The following is a 21,427-nucleotide window of genomic DNA, read 5'->3' on the forward strand; positions in this document are numbered from 1 at the left end:
CCTCCATCCAGGGTTGTAGGTCTTGGAGTATGGATCATGGTTTTGCCTAGGTGAATTCCCAATGTAGTTGGCTTGCTCCTGACTACCCTCTGCTTCTTCATTCACTCCTTCTTGGGTTGTTGATGAAGTGGAGATTGCTGCTACTTGGTTCCTCTCCATTTTCTTGGTGAGGTCAGCTAGCTGCTGGGTAATGAGCTTGTTTTGTGCCAGCAGAGCATCTACATTGTTTAGCTTCATTACTCCTCTTGTGTTCCCTCGTTCGGAGGCATAGAAGTGGTCGTTCTCTACTACTGTTTCAATTACATCTATGGCCTCCTCAATGGTCTTCTTCTTGTTCAAAGATCCTCCGGATGAATGGTCTACTGCCTTCTTTGACTCATAGGAAAGCCCTTCATATAAAATGTGCAGCTGCACCCATTCATTGAACATATCTGGTGGGCATCTCCTTATTAGGTCTTTAAACCTCTCCCATGCTTCATATAGAGTCTCACCATCTTGTTGCCTGAAAGTTTGGACCTCAGCTCTCAGCCTATTGATTCGTTGAGGAGGGTAAAATCTTGCTAAGAATTTATTCACCACATCTTCCCAAGTTGTCAAGCTCTCCCTTGGGAAAGACTCCAGCCACTTGGTTGCCTTATCCTTGAGTGAGAATGAAAATAAGAGCAGTCTATAGCGTCAGGATGAACACCATTAGACTTCACTGTGTCACATATTCTCAGGAAGGTGGTTAGATGTTGATTGGGGTCCTCTTGGACACTTCCTCCGAACAAACAGTTGTTCTGAACAAGGGTGATGAGCTGTGGTTTTAGTTCAAAATTGTTGGCGTGGATGGTTGGCTTTTGAATGCTACTTCCACAGTTTCCTGGGTTTGGATTGATGTAAGAGCCTAAAACTCTTCTATCCTCCCCAGCATGATTTGCTCGACCTCTTCCGTCATGGTTGTGAGCTTCTTCTTCATGATGGTTCTCCATGTTTTCTTCCATGTTTTGTTCAAAGTATTCCTCCTCTTCTTCAGCACCAACTACATGTTTTTCTCTTGCCTCCCTTCTTAGTCTAAGGAAGGTTCTCTCAGGTTCAGAATCAAAGGAAGTTGAAGCCCCGCTTCTTCTTCCTGTCATACAACCAACAAGTACAAGCAAAGAGAATAGGTGTAGAAAGTATATCTGTTAGAATTACTGTTAGTGTGAGTGATGCAATATATCAAACAGTTAGTGGGTTAGTGAGATGAATGGTAAATAACAAAGAAAAAGTGGGGGGAAGGGAAGAAATTAACTAAAACAGGAAGTAAATGACTCAAACAGAAAATTAAATCAAACAAAAATAAAATGCTCAATCTAGTTATCCTCTAATCTAATCATTGTTGATGCACAATCAATCCACGACAACGGCGCCATAAACTTGATGCATGGAAAACTTGTCTCGCAACAAATTTCCTTCGGCAAGTGTACCGAATTTGTCGTCAAGTAAAAACTCACAATAGAGTGAGGTCGAATTCCACAAGGATTGATTGATCAAGCAACTTTAATTAGAGGAATGTTCTAGTTGAGTGAATCCAGGATTTGAGTTTAGAATTGCAGAAAATAAAATGGCGGGAAGGTAAATGACAGAAAAAGTAAATGCTAAAATTAAAGAACTGAAAGTAAATGACTGAAGTAAATTGCAGAATTGTAAATGGGAATGGGGGAATTGCTCATAAAAGTAAGTGACAGAAAATAAAGAGAATGGGTAAGATCAGAAATGGGGAGTTCATTGGGCTCAGGAGATGTTGCATTCTCCGGATCAATTTCATTTTCATCTCTTCCTCAATCAATGCACTCATTGATCTCCTTGGCAATCTTAAGTGATTGAATTACAATTTCTTGTAATTCAATCTCTCAAATCTTGATCAATAGCCAATTCCTTGGTCAATTGCTCATGAGAAGAGATGAAGTATGTTCACTGATTATACCACATGCATTTCCCAAATCAAGTGTTGAGAGGATTATAGTCACATATCCATCCAAACCCAATTTGGTCCAGCATGAGAAAGCATTTCTAGCTTGATCTCTTCATTCCTCTTTCAAGGTTCAGAAGAGATCCAAGTATGAATAGCTTCTTTTCCAAGATAACTACCCAATTGGATGAAGATCGAAAGCTTTCAAGTAAAATCAAGAGAAAAGATAGAAGAAGAATAATGAAAACTAGTATTGATCCATCAAATTACAACAGAGCTCCCTAACCCAATGAAAGGGGTTTAGTTGTTCACAGCTCTGGAAAATGAAAACAAAGATGGAGAATACATAATGAAACTAGAAGTGCAGAGAAAGTAAATACAGAGATTAATTCTATGCCCAGAGGCTCCCTATATTTTCCAACCCCCCGATTAATTCAAAGCTACTCCTATATATACTACTCTTCTACTCTTCTAGTTGGTTCTTCAAGTCTTGGGTCTGGGCCTTTGGATCTTGAGTTTGAAGCAGTTATCTTCTTCATTGGGCTTGGCTTTACTTGCAGAGAGAAATTGTGAAGTGGGCAGAGACTTTTGCTCAGGACGTTAGTGGCGTTAACGTTCAGTGAAAATATGGGTTCGAGAACGTTAGTGACATTCAACTTGTTCACTAACGTTCCTTACCCAAGTAAGAGCCACGTTAACCTCAATGTTAGTGACACAAATGTTGCCTCTTTGTCCTTCACGCACGTTATTTGGACTCAACTTTCCCAATAACGTTGAGAAGCCTCCCCCTTCCCAACGTTAGAGTCCACGTTAACTTAGTTAACGTGGCTCTTTTAACGTAGGCTTGCCAACCTTCGAGAACGTTAGTGACACTTAACATTGTCACTAACGTTCCAATGTGCCCCTTAGCTCCCACGTTAGAGTCCACGTTAACTAGGTTAACGTGGCTTCTAACGTGGCTTATGCTAGCCATCTCCAACGTGAGTGACAAAGTTGAGTGTCACTAACGTTGGTTCAACATTCCCTTATCCACGTTAGCTTCCACGTTAACTAAGTTAACGTGGGAGTTAACGTGGCTCATGGTGGCATGTGTGGGCTCCTTCCAACGTTAGTGACAATGTTGGGTGTCACTAATGTTGGCATCACCTCCCTTCCTCACGTTAGCTTCCACGTTAACTAGGTTAACGTGGCCTAGAGTGACTTGGCCAACGTTAGTGGTAATGTTGAATGTCACTAACGTTGGCTTCCCCCCTTTCTTCTTAACATTAGAGGTCACGTTAACTAAGTTAACGTGGACTCTAATGTGGCCACTTATAGCTTGGTCCAACGTTAGTGATAATGTTAAGTGTCACTAACGTTGGCTCCATTTCCTTTCTTCCACGTTAGAGTTCACGTTAACTTAGTTAACGTGACTCTTAACGTGGGCAATGATGGCTTCGAGAGCGTTATTGGAAATCACTTTTCTCATTAACTTTGCAAGTTACTCCCATTCCACGTTAGTGTAACTAACGTAGCCACTAATGTGGTTCTTCTTTGCTTCCTTTGTCCTGAAATCAAGCAATAAAGTGCATCAAAGTTCTAGTCCAAGTCATGGGAAATGCAACATCAAATTTGTCCTTAAATTCATGCAAAATCCTCATGAAATCATGTAAAGTGCACAATGTATGCTTGAATCAAGATGTAAGTGAATATCTACCCAAAACTAGCTTATTTCCTAAGGAAATGCATGAAACTACCCTAAAAACAATAAAGAAAAGGTCAGTGAAACTGGCCAAAATGCCCTGGCATCACTTGATCACATAGGCTTAGGCGGGATGAGACTATGTTGCCAATGGCTTCTACCATGATAGCCATTTTTTCTCTCAACTCCTCAAACTTCTTTTCATCCTCCTCGTGTCACCTTAAGATATGAGATTCAAGACCTCTCAATTCTAGCATGAGGGCTTTATCGGGAGGTGATGGTGGAAGAGAGGATTCATTGTTTGAGGGAAGGTTGTTGTAATTAGAAGGTGGTTTGTATTAGTGAAATTCTTGAGGAGGTGTGTGTGGACTTTGTCGTCCATGGGAGTATTGGTATTGGAAGAGTGGTTGCTCTAGATGTGGTTCATATGGTGGTTGGTATGGTGGATATGGGTTGGGGTCATAGGGGGGTGGATGGTGGTATGGAGCTTGTGAGTATGGTGGAGGGTTACGTTGAGGAGGGGGTTCATATGCATATGATGATTGTGGTTGACAATCACAATAAGGGTCATCACATACATTAGATTGGTATGCATTAGGATTTGGATTATACCCATAAGAGTTCGGAGGATGTTGTTGCCAAGAAGGTTGTCCATAAGCTTGGGGCTCCTCCCATCTTTGATTTCCAAATCCTTGATGCATGTTGTCATTAAAGCTCCTATTTCCTACAACATAGTTTGAACCACACTCATAGCCAAAAGGATGAGAACTCATAGTGATAAGAGAAAACAAAAACAAATGCTAACAAGAAACAAAGAAAACCAAATCCTAAAGCTAGCAAAAACTAACAAACAAATCAAAAACCAAGCTATTCATAATATATACAATAGCCAATAACATAGCACCATTGTAACTCCCCGGCAACGGCGCCATTAATTTGGTACAAAGGATTTATACCGGTTCAGAATTCTACAAAATAATTTCGTTGTTAGTATAGTCGAAACCAATAGTCAATCCTCAAATCAAATTAAATTATGGTTTTGTCACGAGTACAAACCCCAATGAATTTATAACCGAAGTATTTAGACTCCGGGTCGTCTCACAAGGAATTGCAATAAAGTGGTCAATTATTGGCTATGAAGGAACAAGGAGGGGTTTGATTTATAAAAGGGGCAATAAAATAAATGGCAAGAAAGTAAAAGGATAAGAACTAATGAAGAAATGGTAAACAACTCTTGGCTAAGACATGGGAAATTGAGATCACCATCCTTGTCAATAAACCAAATATTGATAATTATGAGGGACCAACCTATTAAGTCTACTTCCCAAAAGCTTTAAGTACGTAATATCCACTCCTAAGCTTGAAGTACGTCAAATAGGTTTGATCACATCAACCCATAAGTCCCAACCTAGCTACTAATTAACTTAGTAGTGGATTAGTGTCAATGGGTATCAAATTGATCACATAGGGTCTCAAATCACCAATTCAATGAGACCCAATGACTAAAGGTCACTCAATTTCCTTAGCCTAGGCCAAGAGTCAAGAAAAATACTCAAAAACTAAAGAAAACATTTCATCAAACATCTAGTGTGCAATAAAAGTAAACATCATAAATTGCAAGAATCAATAAAATCTACCAACTACAAATTGTATGAAAAGTAATATCACAACTCAAATCAACAATAAAAGAACATCAAACATTAAATTGCATTAAAGGTAAACCAAATCCAACATGAGCATTCATAAACATAAAAGAGACATAAAAGTAAAATAGACAAGAGAACTAAGAAGAATAGAGTAGTAGAACAAGAAATTGTAAAGGAAATAATATGAGAACATGGAATTAAGCCTAGATCTAAGATGGAAATATCCTAAGAACCCTAATTCTAGAGAGAAGAGGGAGCTTCTCTCTCTAGAAACTAACCTACATGATACTAAGTTACAAACAATTGCTCTCCCCTTGCCCAATCTTAAATTCTGCATCAAATACCCTCAGAAACAAGTTGGATTTGGGCCTGGGCAGCTTAGAAATCGCCCCAGCGATTTGCCTTTAAGTGGGTCACGTGCGAGCATCGACTCGTACGCGTGGATCACGCATGCGCGTCGCTTGGCAAAATTCCTATCCACGCATACGCGTTGGTGCACAAAATTGTGATCATCAATGGTGCCAATAACTTGGTACGCACAATTGTAATCTCAACTCTTTGTCATAACTCCGCACAACTAACTAGCAAGTGCACTGGGTCGTCCAAGTAATAAACCTTACGTGAGTAAGGGTTGATCCCACGGAGATTGTCGGCTTGAAGCAAGCTATGGTCATCTTGTAAATCTCAGTCAGGCAGATTCAAATGGTTATGGAGAATTGATAATTAAAATATGAATAAAACATAAAATAAGATAGAGATACTTATGCAATTCACTGGTGGGAATTTCAGATAAGCGTATGAAGATGCTTTGTTCCTTCTGAACCTCTGCCTTCCAATTGCCTTCATTCAATCATTCATACTCCCTTCTATGGCAAGCTTTATGTTGGGTTTCACCATTGCCAATGGCTACCTCCCGTCCTCTCAGCAAAAATGGTCCAAATGCGCTGTTACCGCATGGCTAATTATCTGTCGGTTCTCAATCATGTTGGAATAGGATCCATTAATCCTTTTGCGTCTGTCACTACGCCCAACACTCGTGAGTTTGAAGCTCGTCACAGTCATCCCTTCCCAGATCCTACTCAGAATACCACAGACATGGTTTAGACTTTCTGGATCTCAGGAATGGCCACCAATAATTATAGCCTTTACCACGAAGGTTCTAATCTGAGATTAGAAACCCAAGAGAATATACTCCAGCTGTCGTCCAATGACTATGTTGAACATCATGTAGATTGCTTTGTGGTTGTCAAGCACACGACCTTGGCTAAGCGAGTAATGAAGATTGGGTGATTGTCATGGGTCACCCCTTCATTTTGACTTAACTGAATTAAGAACGAGAGTATATCTTGGAGAAGAAGTAGGCGTGAACTGAATAGAAAAATAGTAGTAATTGCATTAATTTATGAAGAACAGCAGAGCCCCACACCTTAATCTATGGTGTGTAGAAACTCCACCGTTGAAAATACAAAAGTGATAATGGTGGTCATTGGCTTCGGCCCAAGAGAGGGAACTAGAAGAACCAAGATGAAAATACAATAGCAAAAGGTCCTATTTATAGAGAACTAGTAGCCTAGGGTTTACAAAAATAAGTAATTAACGCAGAAATCTTCTTCCGGGCTCACTTGGTGTGTGCTTGGGCTGAGCTTTGAGGCTTTCACATGTAGAGACTTTTCTTGGAGTTAAACGCCTGCTTTTGTGCCAGTTTGGGCGTTTAACTCCAGCTTTCATGCCAGTTCTGGCGTTTTGACGCTAGAATTTTTATGCTGACTTGGAACGCCGGTTTGGGCCATCAAATCTCAGGAAAAGTATGGAATATTATATATTGCTGGAAAGCCCAGGATGTCTACTTTTCAACGCAATTGAGAGCGCGCCAATTTGGTTTCTATGGCTCCAGAAAATTCACTTCGAGTGCAGGGAGGTCAGAATCCAACAGCATCTGCAGTCCTTTTTCAGCCTCTGAATCAGATTTTTGCTCAGGTCCCTCAATTTCAGCAAGAAAATACCTGAAATCACAGAAAAAAACACAAACTCATAGTAAAGTCCAGAAATGTGATTTTTATTTAAAAACTAATAAAAACATAATAAAAACTAACTAAAATATACTAAAAACAATGCCAAAAAGCGTATAAATTATCTGCTCAACACGCGTCATGTACGCGTACGCATCGCCATGCGACTCCACAATCCACACGTGCACGTCTGCTGTGTGTGCGTGTGGGTTGATGTACTCCAAATCCTTGTTTCTTCATGCATTCTCCACTTTGCATGCTTTTCTCTTCATTTCTTCCATCCGATACTTGCCTTATGAACCTGAAATCACTCAACAAACACATCAAGGCATCGAATAGAATTAAAGCGAATTAAATTCACCAATTTAAGAGCCTAAAAAGCATGTTTTTATACTTAAGCACAACTTAAGGGAGAATTACAAAACCATGCTATTTCATTGAATAAATGTGGGAAAAGGTGATAAAATCCCCTAAAATAAGCACAAGATAAACCACAAAATTGGAGTTTATCACATGTCCATTGGCTTGTGGGTGTTCTACGGATGTGAATTGATGCTTTATTTTCAAGTCAGCTACCAAGTTCTTGAAACCTGTATCGGTAAACTTAGTGCCATTATCTGTGGTAATGGAGTAAGGAACCCCAAATCTTGTGATAATATTTCTATATAGAAATTTCCGACTTCTTTGGGCGGTGGCAGTAGCTAAAGGCTCTGCTTCAATCCATTTTGTGAAATAGTCTACTCCTACAATGAGGAACTTGACTTGTCCTGATCCCTGGGGGAAAGGTCCAAGGAGGTCGAGCACCCACTTTGCGAATGGCAAGGGCGACGTAACACTAATGAGCTCCTCTGGTGGAGTAATATGGAAGTTAGCATGCTTCTGACATGGTGGGCACGTCTTAATGAACTCTGTCGCTTCCTTTTGTAAGGTTGGGTAGAAGAACCCATCTCGGAGTACCTTTTTGGAAAGAGCTCATGCCCCGAGGTGGTTGCCACACATACCACTGTGTACTTCTTCCAAGACTTCCTTTGTGTTGGAGGTCGGCACACATTTTAGGAGGGGTGTTGACATCCCTCTCCTATATAGGATGTTGCCCGCTATGGTGTAGTACTGTGCTTCTTGTACTAGCCTTTTTGCCTTCTTCTTATCTGTATAAAGCGTCTCAGACTTAAGGTAGTTGATTTTGGGGGTCATCCATCCTTGATCCTGACTTGATATGGTTAGGACTTTTTCTTCCTCCGAGATTGATGGACTTTGCAATATTTCTTGAATGAGGCTTCTATTACTGCCCCCTGGTTTGGTGCTGGCTAGTTTTGAAAGTGCATCAGTTCGGGCATTCTATTCCCGAGGTATATATCGGACCTTATATCCCCTGGACTGTCTGAGTTGTGCTCTAATTTTTTCCAAGTATTTTTTCATGGTGGGATCCTTATCTTGGTAGCTCCCTTCTATTTGTGAGGTAACTACTTGTGAATCACTGAAGATGGTAAGCTTCTGGACTCCTACCTCCCTAGCCAGCCTTAAGCCAGCCAGTAGTGCCTCATATTCATCTTGGTTATTTGAGGCAGGGAATTCAAACTTTAGTGATAGCTCGATTTGGGTTCCTTGATCACTGACGTTGGGATTTTTGCCAGTAAAGAAGTTCATAAAAACAGTCGCGTTGTAGATATCGTCTCTAAACCGACAGGAATCCCTTCATACAAATGTTTTGGTTGTCACAAGTAACAAACCCCTTTAAAAATTGTTAACCGAGTATTCAATCCTCGGGTCGTCTTCTCAAGGAACTGCAAGGAAGTATGTTCTTATTATTGGCTATAAAGGTTGTAATCGGGGTTTAGAAGGTGAGAAGTAAGTGATTTAAATGACAAGTAAAGTAGATGGCAATTAAGATAAATAAATACTGTAAAGCAAACTTCTTGCAAGGTAAGAGAAATTGGAAGTCCAACTTAATTATCTCTCTCAACAATAATGAAAGTTGAATCTAAATTCCACTTAGTTAACCTTTACTAAAGTAAAGGAAAGTCAAGGGACTAATTAGTTTGACCTTCGAATCCTATTTATTTCCTAAGAAAAAGTTGGGATAATTGAAGTTCAGTTTAATTAGCAAGATAGCGATTATCAGTTATGTTGAGTTTGATAATGTTGAGTTACTGATTTCTTAACCAAAACCAAAAGGGGAAAAAGTAAAATTGCTGGAATAAAAATGTCCTTAGCTGGGAAGCAATAATAACTTAAATCAAAGAGAACAATAATAAACTGAAATACCTCAAATAATTATTAATTCAAATCATAACATGGAAAGGGTTCATAAGTCAAGTCGGCAACATTTATAGATACGAATAAAAGCATTAAAGTAAAAGTAGCATAGAAAGATAAATTAAAGTAAATGCTAAACCTAGATCGAGAGTCACTCTTAAAAACTAAGAGAAGTCCTAAATCCTAATCCTAAGAGAGAGAGGAGAGAACCTCTCTCAAACTAAATCTAAATCATGGAAAGTAGTAAAAAATGCAAGCTCTACCTGAATGGATGCATTCTCCCACTTTGTAGCCTCTAATCTGTCTTTTCCGGGCCGAAAACTGGGTCAAAAACAGCCCAGAAATTGCCCCCTATGTATTCTGGTACGTTCAGGTCGTAGACAAGTGACGCGGAGGCGTCGTCCACGCGGCCGCGCGGATTGAAGTTTGCAGATGCAATGCGTCCACGTGGATCACGCGTTCGTGTCACCTAGCGTCAGGGAAACTATGGCATATTATATATCAAATCAAAGCCCCGGACGTTAGCTTTCCAACGCAACTAAAACCGCATCGATTGGACCTCTGTAGCTAAAGTTATATTTGTTTGAGTGCAAAGAGGTCAGGCTGGACAGCTTAGCAGTTTCTCCAACTTCTTGTATTCCTTCCACTTTTGCATGCTTCCTTTCCATCCTCTGAGCCATTCCTACCCTGTAATCTCTGAAAACACTTAACACACATATCAAGGCATCCAATGGTAATAAGAGAGGATTAATAATAAGCAAATATAAGATCAAAGAAGCATGTTTTCAATCATAGCACAAAACCAGGAAGGAAAAATGTAAAACATGCAAATAGTATGAATAAGTAGGTAAAGAGTTGATAAAAATCACTCAATTGAGTACAAGATAAACCATAAAATAGTGGTTTATCAACCTCCCCACACTTAAACAATAGCATGTCCTCATGCTAAGCTCAAGAGAAGCTATAAAGATGAAGAGGAATGGTAGGATATATGAAATGCAATCCTATCTATATGAATGCAACTACATGCAAAATGTTTCTACCTACTTGGTTTAAAAGTAAACAAGTTCTCCAAGACAAATACAAACCAATTTCCACTAATTCAAATCGTACAATAAAAAGCAAGTAAACTTGTAAGAAGACAGCTCATGAAAGCAGGGAACATAGAATTAAGCACTGAACCCTTACTGGTAGTGTATATCACTCTAGTGTCTCAAGTGTCTAGGGTCAATCACTCTACTCTTCTCTAGTCATGCTTTCTAAAACTTTGTTCTTCATCTAACCAAACAACAAATATCTAATGTACCAATGCGAACATCATGAGGTCTTTTCAGGGTTGTAATGGGGCTGAGGTAAAGGTAAAGGATATATGTATGGCCAAGTGAGCTATAATATGAATCTTTAATTATCCTAAGCTCTCACCTAATATACATATACTCTAAATACTTTTAAATTCATGCCTAGCTACCCATAATTCCCACTTTTGTATGATTCCCATACTCATGTACCAAAATTTTGATATTTCTTTACTTTTATCACATGTGCATTGATCTTTTTATTAACTTAGCATTGGGGTAATTTTGTCCCCTTATTTATTTACTTATTTCTTGAATATTTTTGGATTTTTTTTCTTTTTCTTTTTTTTGTAGAGAAATAAACATAACTTATCAATGCACATGGATTTTTTATTATTTTTCTATTTTGGTTTTTTCATGAGTATGTTCCCAAATTCCAATATTCAAATAAATTAGAAACATGTTACATTCCCTTATTAACCCATGTTCCCACAATTTCCCAACACTTAGTTGTTACACAATTTCTATCTTAAGCTAACCAAAGATTCAATTGGGATAATTAATTTGTTTTCCGCTTAAGGCTAGTGATGTGGTAAAGTATAGAACAAATGGGGATTGAAAAGCTCAAGGTGGCTGACAAGGATGATGTAAAAGGTAAGCTTATTTGGGATAAGTGAGCTAATAACAAGTAATGGCCTCAATCATATGCAAGCATGTAAATACACTAGATAATGGACATATAGAATGGAACAAAGCAAAAATTGCGATTATAGAGAAGAAAACACACAAAAATAAAATATTTTTGGTTAAATAATGTAACCATGTAAATAAGCTCAAAATCTCACAGGTTGTGTGTTCTTTGGCTCAAAAACCATGTTCCAAATACAACTTCAAACAAGTTTTAACACAAAAATTCTTTTTTTTTTCAATTTAAATTAGTAAAAATTTTCAAAGATAGGGTCTTAAGAGAATTTTATTACTTTAACCAAGTAGTAACTAAATGCATAAAATCAAACAAATATGCAAATGCAATAGCTAATTTAACAAAGAAAATTTAAACATTGGTGTTGAAACAGAAAGGTACTAACCCATGGAGATCGGTATCGACCTCCCCACACTTAAAGATTGCACCGTCCTCAGTGCATGCTAAGATGTGCAAGTGGACGGGTGGCTTCAACTGATGCTTTTCTCTATAGATTGTGCAGATTGACTTGCCTGTCTCCCAATGTAAACGTCTTCCGGTTCTCTTCCGGGTGGCTATCCTGAAAGAAAAAGGGAAGAAGAGTAACCCAGAAATAAAGATAGGAAAATAAATACAATATGGGTGGGTTAATGCCAAATAATAAGGGTCTCAATTACATGGTAGCTACAACATGCAAGTGAGAAAACAATAGAAGCCATGGCATGCCAATGGTACAAAATGTACAACAATGGGGAAGAGAGTGGGGAAGGAGAGATAATATAAATTCATGTCAATGCAAAAGTAATACAGATATAAAAGAATGGCATTGATTTAAATAATATTACTCAATCAGAACTAAACAAGTCATTAAGCACCAAGAAAATACCAGAAAAGATGTAACAGTTGAATAAGAACATTTGAACACCAATGGTAAAATAATAAATTTAGAAAAATAAAAATATGCAATGAATGAAAGTATGCAAATAAATAAAATAAAATAAAAGATAAGAAGAATGAGAAGGGAAAGGAGGGAAGAAGAAGTAAGGAAGAAAGGAGGGAGGAAAAATTAGGATTGGGGAAGAAAAGATAAGATATTTGGCAAATTGGGGTAAGCTGTGCGGCGCAAGCGACGCGGTCGCGTGGGGCACGCGGTCGCGCGACTTGCGCATAAACTGGTTGACGCGGTCGCATCGGTCACGCGGTCGCGTGAACCGTTTTAGGCTAATGGCACGAGGGCAGCCTCGCACTCGCACAACTCTCTGTTCAAAATCATATTAGTGCCAAATTTTGGGTGACGCGATCGCATGGAGCATGCGATCGCGCAAGTGGCCACTTAGTAGGATGTGACGCGGCCACGTGGGGCACGCGGTCGCGTGAGATGGACTGCGCGTCCAGCGCCATTCCAGCACCACTCTACCACAACTTTCGGCTGTGCACCATTATTACGTCGAAATCCTGGTCACGCGACCGCGTGGGGCACGCGGTCGCGTGGGAGGCCGTTATTCCCATATGACGCGGTCACGTGGGACGATTTGTGCCATGGGCACGCCTCCAGCCACGCTCCAGCGTGACTATCTGTTCGTTTTTATTTTCTCCCCTCTCCTTGCGATGCGGACGCGTCGCTGATGCGGTCGGGTCGCATGGCATTTTTTTTTTAAGAATGCAGAATGCAGTATGCAGAATGCAATGCTTAATGTGAATGCTATGTATGATTCCAGGTTCAATAAAAATAAAATTCAAAAACAAACAAAACTAAATAAAATTAAAATTGCAAAAGGAACGATCATACCATGGTGGGTTGTCTCCCACCTAGCACTTTTAGTTAAAGTCCTTAAGTTGGATGTTGGAGGAGCTTCCTGTTATGACGGCTTATGTTTAAATTCGTCCAAAAATCTCCACCAGTGCTTGGAATGCCAATAGCCTCCGGGGTTCCAAACTAGGCATGTAAAGCTTCTGAGCATCTTCAAACAGATTTTCAGGCTCTCGGGGTGATGAATGTCAGAATAGATTCTAGGATCCCAAGCTTTGCTATTAAATTCGCCTCCATCTTGATCTATATGTTTCCATCCGGGCGGTTTAAAAAGTAGAATCTCACCATGGTGACCAAACGTTCTCCGTGATCCATGCAATTGAGCATGATACCAATCCGTGTCCTTCGAGGTGAAACGTGGAACCTTATTGAACCTTGTGCACCAGCTTTGAGTACGAGCCATTTCCCTCTTACTCTTAAAGCCGCAAAGAGCTCTAAGCTGGCCATCTGTTTCAAGCAAACCATATTCAAGTGAATATGTAAAGTTATAGGTTAAGGATTGTACCCACTTGAATCTTGTATTAGGTGGTAATGGCCTTGGGATAGTGTTTCCGGTGGTTCTGTAAGTTCTACTCCCTTGTGCTCTTCTGTGAATTCCTTCACTTCCTTGCAAGGTTCTACAAGTGTATCTGTGTCCTGGTCAAAATCTTCTATGTCTTCCTCATCACTCGAGTCATAGATTGGAGGTTGAGAGAAATCTACCTCCACATCGTCTTCGTATTCACTTGGGGAAGATTCTTCGAACTCAGAGAATTCACTTGCGGACGCCAGTTCATTACTAAGAAAATTTGACTTGTGACTATCATCATCAAGGGAATTTGTGTCCTGGGGTATACTGTCTGATTCTTCATAAACAACTTGCCTTGGGGGTTGTGTACTATCCTCCTTAGCATCAACTATAGCGTCCTTGACGGAGTTCTCCTCAGTTCTGGGTTCCCATGGAGGTTCAGCATCTCCAAGATCTTCAACCAACTCTTCTTCTTGAACAATGACAGCTTCTTCTACTTGTTCTAGTACGAATTCGTTCTCTGTCTTATCCACTGGAGTTTCTGGTATCTCCTTCATGGTACGCTCTTCGTTAGACTGTTCACATGGGGCTGTGGCTGATCCTTGTGTATTTGAACGCCTAGAAACCCATTGAATTACTACTTGCTCCAGTTGTCGAATGGTTGTTTGAAATTTATTCACTGTTTCCTTTAGGCGAACCTCTGCTTCTCGGGTTGCCGGACTTGGACATGATACATAGGAAAGTGGTGGTGATTGGGAGTGATTGGATTGGTACTGGGGTAAGGAAGGATCATATGGTGGCGAATGGTGAAGAGAAGCTTGTGAGTGTGGTGGTTTGAGGTTATGTTGAAAGGATGGTTTGTATGCACGGGGTGGGGCTTGTTGGTAGTTACAAAGCTGTCTACCATATCTTTTCAGCTGGGTATGCATGGTAGCATGGTCTTTGTCCAGGATATCTCGGAGGGTGTTGCTGCCTAAAGGGTTGATTGGATCCTCTTGGCTCCATCCATCCTAGATTGGTCTGACCTTGATGCATATTCCTGCTGTAACTTCTATTTCCTTCAACAAAGTTAGAACCAAACTCAAAGCGAGAGGGGTGAGAGTTCATGGTAGCAAATAGAGATAAAAAGGAAAAACAAAAACAAATAAACAAGTAAAAGAAAAATATTTACAATAATCAATAATAAGGCACACGTTAGCAGTTCCCCGGCAACGGCGCCATTTTGACGTTGGGATTTTCGCCAGTAAAGAAGTTCATAAAAACAGTCGCGTTGTAGATATAGTCTCTAAACCGATAGAAATCCCTTCGTACAAACGTTTTGGTTGTCACAAGTAACAAACCCCTTTAAAAATTGTTAACCGAGTATTCAAACCTCGGGTCGTTTTCTCAAGGAACTGCAAGGAAGTATGTTCTTGTTATTGGCTATAAAGGTTGTAATCGGGGTTTAGAAGGTGAGAAGGAAGTGATTTAAATGACAAGTAAAGTAGATGGCAATTAAGATAAATAAATACTGTAAAGCAAACTTGTGGCAAGGTAAGAGAAATTGGAAGTCCAACTTAATTATCTCTCTCAACAATAATGAAAGTTGAATCTAAATTCCACTTAGTTTACCTTTACTAAAGGAAAAGAAAGTCAAGGGACTAATTAGTTTGACCTTCGAATCCTATTTATTTCCTAAGAAAAAGTTGGGATAATTGAAGTTCAGTTCAATTACCAAGATAGCGATTATCAGTTATGTTGAGTATGATAATGTTGAGTTACTGATTTCTTAACCAAAACCAAAAGGGGAAAAAATAAAATTGCTGGAATAAAAATGTCCTTAGCTGGGAAGCAATAATAACTTAAATCAAAGAGAACAATAATAAACTGAAATACCTCAAATAATTATTAATTCAAATCATAACATGGAAAGGGTTCATAAGTCAAGTTGGCAACATTTATAGATACGAATAAAAGCATTAAAGTAAAAGTAGCATAGAAATATAAATTAAAGTAAATGCTAAACCTGAATCGAAAGTCACTCTTAAAAACTAAGAGAAGTCCTAAATCCTAATCCTAAGAGAGAGAGGAGAGAACCTCTCTCAAACTAAATCTAAATCATGGAAAGTAGTAAAAAATGCGAGCTCTCCCTGAATGGCTGCATTCCCCCACTTTATAGCATCTAATCTGTGTTTTCCGGGCCAAAAACTGGGTCAAAAATAGCCCAGAAATTGCCCCCTGCGTATTCTGGTATGTTCAGGTCACGGACAAGTGACGCGGAGGCGTCATCCATGCGGCCGCGCGGATTGAAGTTTGCAGATGCGACGCGTCTGCGTGGATCACGCGTTCGCGTCACCTTGCATCAGGGAAACTGTGGCATATTATATATCAAATCGAAGCCCCGGACGTTAGCTTTCCAACGCAACTAGAACCACATCGTTTGGACCTCTGTAGCTAAATTTATATCCGTATGAGTGTGAAGAGGTCAGGCTGGACAGCTTAGCAGTTTCTCCAACTTCTTGTATTCCTTCTACTTTTGCATGCTTCCTTTCCATCCTCTGAGCCATTCTTGCCCTGTAATCTCTGAAAACACTTAACACACATATCAAGGCATCCAATGGTAATAAGAGAGGATTAATAATAAGCAAATATAAGATCAAAGAAGCATGTTTTCAATCATAGCACAAAACCAGGAAGGAAAATGTAAAACATGCAAATAGTATGAATAAGTGGGTAAAGAGTTGATAAAAACCACTCAATTGAGTACAAGATAAACCATAAAATAGTGGTTTATCAATCACTTTCGATAATTACACCTGCGCCACTCCTGGTTTTGTTCGAGGAGCCGTCCACGTAGAGATTCCATTTCGTAGGAGGTCCCGGGGTGTCAGTGTATTCGGCAATGAAGTCGGCCAGATACTGTGATTTGATGGCCGTCCGAGCTTCATATTGGAGATCAAATTCGGATAACTCGACTGCCCATTGTAGAATTCTTCCTGCTAGGTATATTTTCTATAGAATACCTTTTTATGGGCTGGATGGTCCAAACTCTGATAGTATGAGTATGAAGCTCAAGAATTTGCCAGCTTCTATCGCGAAGGTGCACTTTGCGGGGTTAAGTCGCATACCATGCTTTCTTATGGTGTCAAACACTTTGGTGAGGTCTGATAACAATGATTTCTCACTTTGTGTTTTTACCAGCATGTCGTCTACAAAAATCTCCATTAGCTTTCCGATGTTGTCGGCAAAGACTTTGTTCATCAATCTTTGGTAAGTAGCTCCTGCATGACTATGTAGCAGTAATTTGCCTTTGGGGTTAGGAACGAGGTTTTTTCTTGGTCGGGTGGATACATCGGGATTTGGTTGTATCCTGAATAAGTGATGAATGGATTTTTGTGTGGTCTAGAATTTTACAATAAACTCTCGGGTCGTCACAAGTAACAAACCCTTGAAAAATAATAACCGAAGTATTCAAACCTCGGGTCGTCTCTCAAGGAATTGCAGGGAGGTGTATTTATTATTGGTTACGAGATTGTACATTTTGGGATTTTGGATAAGGAAACAAGAAATGTAAATGGCAGAGGAAATGAACTAATAATTAAAAGAGCTCATGGTAAGGTATGAGAATTGGAAGTCCTATCCTAGTTATCATCATCAAGTGTGATGAGAATTGTCATTGCTTCTACTTAGTTAACCTCTAGCTATGAAGAAAAGTCAAGTGGATGAATCAATTTGATTCCTCAAGTCCTAGTCAAACCATAAGGAAAGCTAGCTTTTCTGGAATCCAAATCAATTAGCAACTTTCAATTATCAATCAACAAAGGAGTTTGATAACTCAAGCGTCACCAATTACTCAACCAAGGCCAAGAGGATAAAAATCTAAATTAGAATCCTCCCAAGCATTTTATCAAACACTTGGAAGGCACAAAATAAAAACGTAGAAAATTAATAAGAGAATATTAAATCTAAGCAACCAATTGAAAACATCAATGAAAACAATTGAAGGAAGAAGCAATAAACATAAAATACCTCAAATTGCATTAAAAGGGAATTGAATCTAAGATGAGAATTCATAAACTAAATTAGCAACATAAAGTATAAGAGAAATAATTAAACTAGAATGTTAGAACAAATAAAAGTAGAAGAAAAACTAAATTAAAGGAAGATTGAACCTGAACTTAAGGAGAAATTGAAAGAAGAAATCCTAAATCCTAAAACCTAGAGAGAGGAGAGAGCCTCTCTCTCTCTAGAACCTACATCTAAACCTAAAATTATGTGAATGAGAAGTGTGCCCCTGATTCCTCCACTCTGCAGCCTCTAATCTGTGTTTTTCGGGCCAAAAACAGCCCAGAAATCGTCCCCAGCGATTTCTGACTCGCTGAATTTTTGCAAATGCATGTGTACACGTGATGCACGCATGCGCATCACCTAATTGCATGGAAAATATCGCACATTATATTTCATTTTGAATCCCCGGATGTTATCTTTCCAACGCAACTGGAACCGCCTCATTTAGATCTCTGTAGCTCAAGTTATGATCAATTGAATGCGAAGAGGTCGGGCTTGACAGCTTTGTGATTCCTTCAATTTCTTGTATTCCTTCCACTTTTGCATACTTCCTTTCCATCCTCTAAGCCATTCCTACCCTGTAAACCCTAAAAACACTTAACACACATATCACGACATCGAATGGTAATAAGAGAGAATTAAAGCTAGCAAATTTAAGGCCAGAGAAGCATGTTTTCAATCATAGCACAAAATCAGGAAGGAAAATATAAAACATGTGATTTCTATGAATAAGTGTGAGAATAATGGATAAAATCCACTAAATTAAGCACAAGATAAACCGTAAAATAGCAATTTATCAATCTCCCCACACTTAAACATTAGCATGCCCTCATGCTAAGCTCAAGATAAGCTATAAGAGTGAAGGCAAAATGGTAGGATGTATGAAATGCAACCTATCTGTATGAATACAACTAAATGCAAAATGCTTTTACCTACTTGGTGAAAAGTAAATAAACCTTTCAAGAACAAATATGAACTGGATTTCACTAATTCAAATCATAAAAATGAAGTACAAAAAGACTTGCAAAAGAAAATAGCTCATGTAAAGGATAATAAAAAGGTAGGGCCATATGGATATGTAAGCCCAGTGAAACAAAGGTCTCAATCACATAAGTGCATGTATACATTAAACCATGGAAATATAGAATTAAGCAAGACAAAGATCACAATTTTAGAGAGAACAACACACACCAAAAATAAAATATTGGTTGATACAATACAACCAATCAATTAGGCTCAAAATCTCACTAGTTTTGTGTGTTCGAGCACTAAAACCATGTTCTAAAATAAATTTCTTCAAACAAGTTTAACAAAAGTTTTAATTCAATTTAGTGAAATACTCTAAAGAGTTTCTTGAAAAATAAAATATTACATCAACCAAGTAGTGGTAAAATATGCAAAAAGTCTAACTATAATGCAATCAAACATGCAAATGCAACAACTAACTACAAGGAAGAGTAAGAATTGGTGTTGAAAAGCAAGTAACTAACCCACGGAACTCGGTATCGACCTCCCAACACTTAAAAATTGCACCCTCCTCGGTGCATGCAAAGATGTGCACCAGGAACTTGTCTATCGCTCCATTTAGAAGTGTTCCATTTCCCTTCTTGGTGGCCATCCTGAAAGAAGAGGAAAAAGGAAGAAGAATAACCCACGAACAAAGATACAAAAAGAAATAAAATATATGTGGGCTATTGCCAAATAATAAGGTTCTCCACCACATGGTAGCTACAACATGTAAGTGAGGGAACAATGGAAGTACATGGCATGTCAACTAAATAGCAAACAAGTTAAGAAGCACCTAAAATAATGCAGGAAATATGCAACAGTTGAGTAAGAAAATTTCAACACCAAAGAAAAAGTAGCACATTTTGAAAAGAAAATAAAAACATGCACAAAATTAAAATGCAACGAATGAAAGTATGCAAATGCAATGAGGAAGAGAAGTGAAAGAGAATAAAGAGGAGAAGAAAGTAAGAAAGGAGGAGGAGAGAATAAGAAAGGGTAAAAAATGAGAGGAATGGGATCTGCGACGTTACGCGTAAGCATCGCCCATGCATACGCATGGGTGTACAGAAGAAGAGGCGACGCGTAAGCGTCGGTCAAACGTACGCGTGACATCTCGTTATGCCAAACGCATGACACCAGCTTCCTTCCCACGACTCTCGGGTCAAGACACCATCTACGCCGATTTTCCATCCACGCGTATGCGTCGTGGACGCTTACGCGTGGATTGACCAAATTGCAGGTGACGCGCACGCGTCACCCACGCGTACACGTGGGTTGGCTTGTGCGTCAGGCACCTGTCCAGCACGTCACCAACGCAACTCTCTGTAACTTTTTATTGAGAGCTAAATTGGCATCGACGCGTACACATGGGTTGCGCGTACACGTCACGTCCCCCTTTTTTTGTTTTTTTTTTGTTTTTTTATGCAGAATGCATGTGTTGATGCAGACTTTATGAATTAACACTGAAAAAAGTAAAATAAAATAAAACTAACAGTAAAAAGGGACGATCATACCATGGTGGGTTGTCTCCCACCTAGCACTTTTAGTTAAAGTCCTTAAGTTGGACATTTGGTGAGCTCCATGTCAGGGCGGCTTATGCTTGAATTCTTCCAGGAATCCCCACCAATGCATGCAATTCTAATAGCCTCTGGGATCCCAAACTAGGCACAAAGAGTCTTCAAGCAAGTTAAAGCAAGTGACGAGGACCCAAGAGTGTTGATTGCTAGACTGAATTCCAGGGTCCCAAACCTTGCTTTTGCACCTGTCTTTGTGTGGATCATCATTGTTCCAACCGGGTAGTAAGCAATTTGAATTCTCACTGAAGCATACAAACAACTTCCTAGACCCATTCAATCGAGCTCTACACCAATCCTTGTACTTCAACATGGAGCATGCAACCATATTGAACCTTGCATGACAACTCCAACCACTAACCATTCTTCTCTTACGCTTTATGCCACAAAGCTTCCTAAGTTGGCCATCCGTCTCAAGAATACCATATTCAAGTGGGATTATAAAGCATAGAGATAAGAGGTTTACCCACTTGAATGAAAGGATGGATGGTGATGGCTAATAAATCTCATTTTTAGGGTTTATCTTGTGTTGAATTTAGAGGGTTTTGTCAACTTTTCTCCCATGTATCCAATGAAATAGCATGGTTTTGTAAATTCTCCTTTAATTGTGCTTAAGAGTGAAAACATGCTTTTTGGGTCTCAAAATAGCTAAATTTAATTCACCTTGATTCCATTAGATGCCTTGATATGTTTGTTAAGTGATTTCAGGTTTAGGAGGTAAAGATTGGATTGAGGGAATGAAGAAAAATCATGTAAAAATGGAGAACTCATAGAGAGATTAAGGAATTGCAAAAGCTGCCAAGCCGACCTCTTCGCACTTATTCGATCATAACTTGAGCTACAGAGGTCCAAAGGATGCGGTTCTAGTTGTGTTGGAAAGCTAACATCTGGAGCTTCAAAATGATATAAGATTTGCCATAGTTGCATCGTGTATAGGGATGCGTACACACTGATGCTGCACGTGATTTATTTAATGCA

The 21,427-nt window shown here is 39.3% G+C and overlaps 1 non-coding gene across 1 annotated transcript; it reads left to right on the forward strand.

Moving 5' to 3' along the window:
• Window positions 1-424: 424 nt before the first annotated feature.
• On the forward strand, window positions 425-531 carry LOC112745629 (small nucleolar RNA R71). The gene has a single exon (XR_003173547.1). It is a non-coding gene; the product is annotated as a small nucleolar RNA R71 (small nucleolar RNA).
• Window positions 532-21,427: the final 20,896 nt, after the last annotated feature.

Source organism: Arachis hypogaea, chromosome 14, assembly GCF_003086295.3.
Source record: "Arachis hypogaea cultivar Tifrunner chromosome 14, arahy.Tifrunner.gnm2.J5K5, whole genome shotgun sequence".
Classification (NCBI taxonomy): Eukaryota; Viridiplantae; Streptophyta; class Magnoliopsida; order Fabales; family Fabaceae; genus Arachis; species Arachis hypogaea.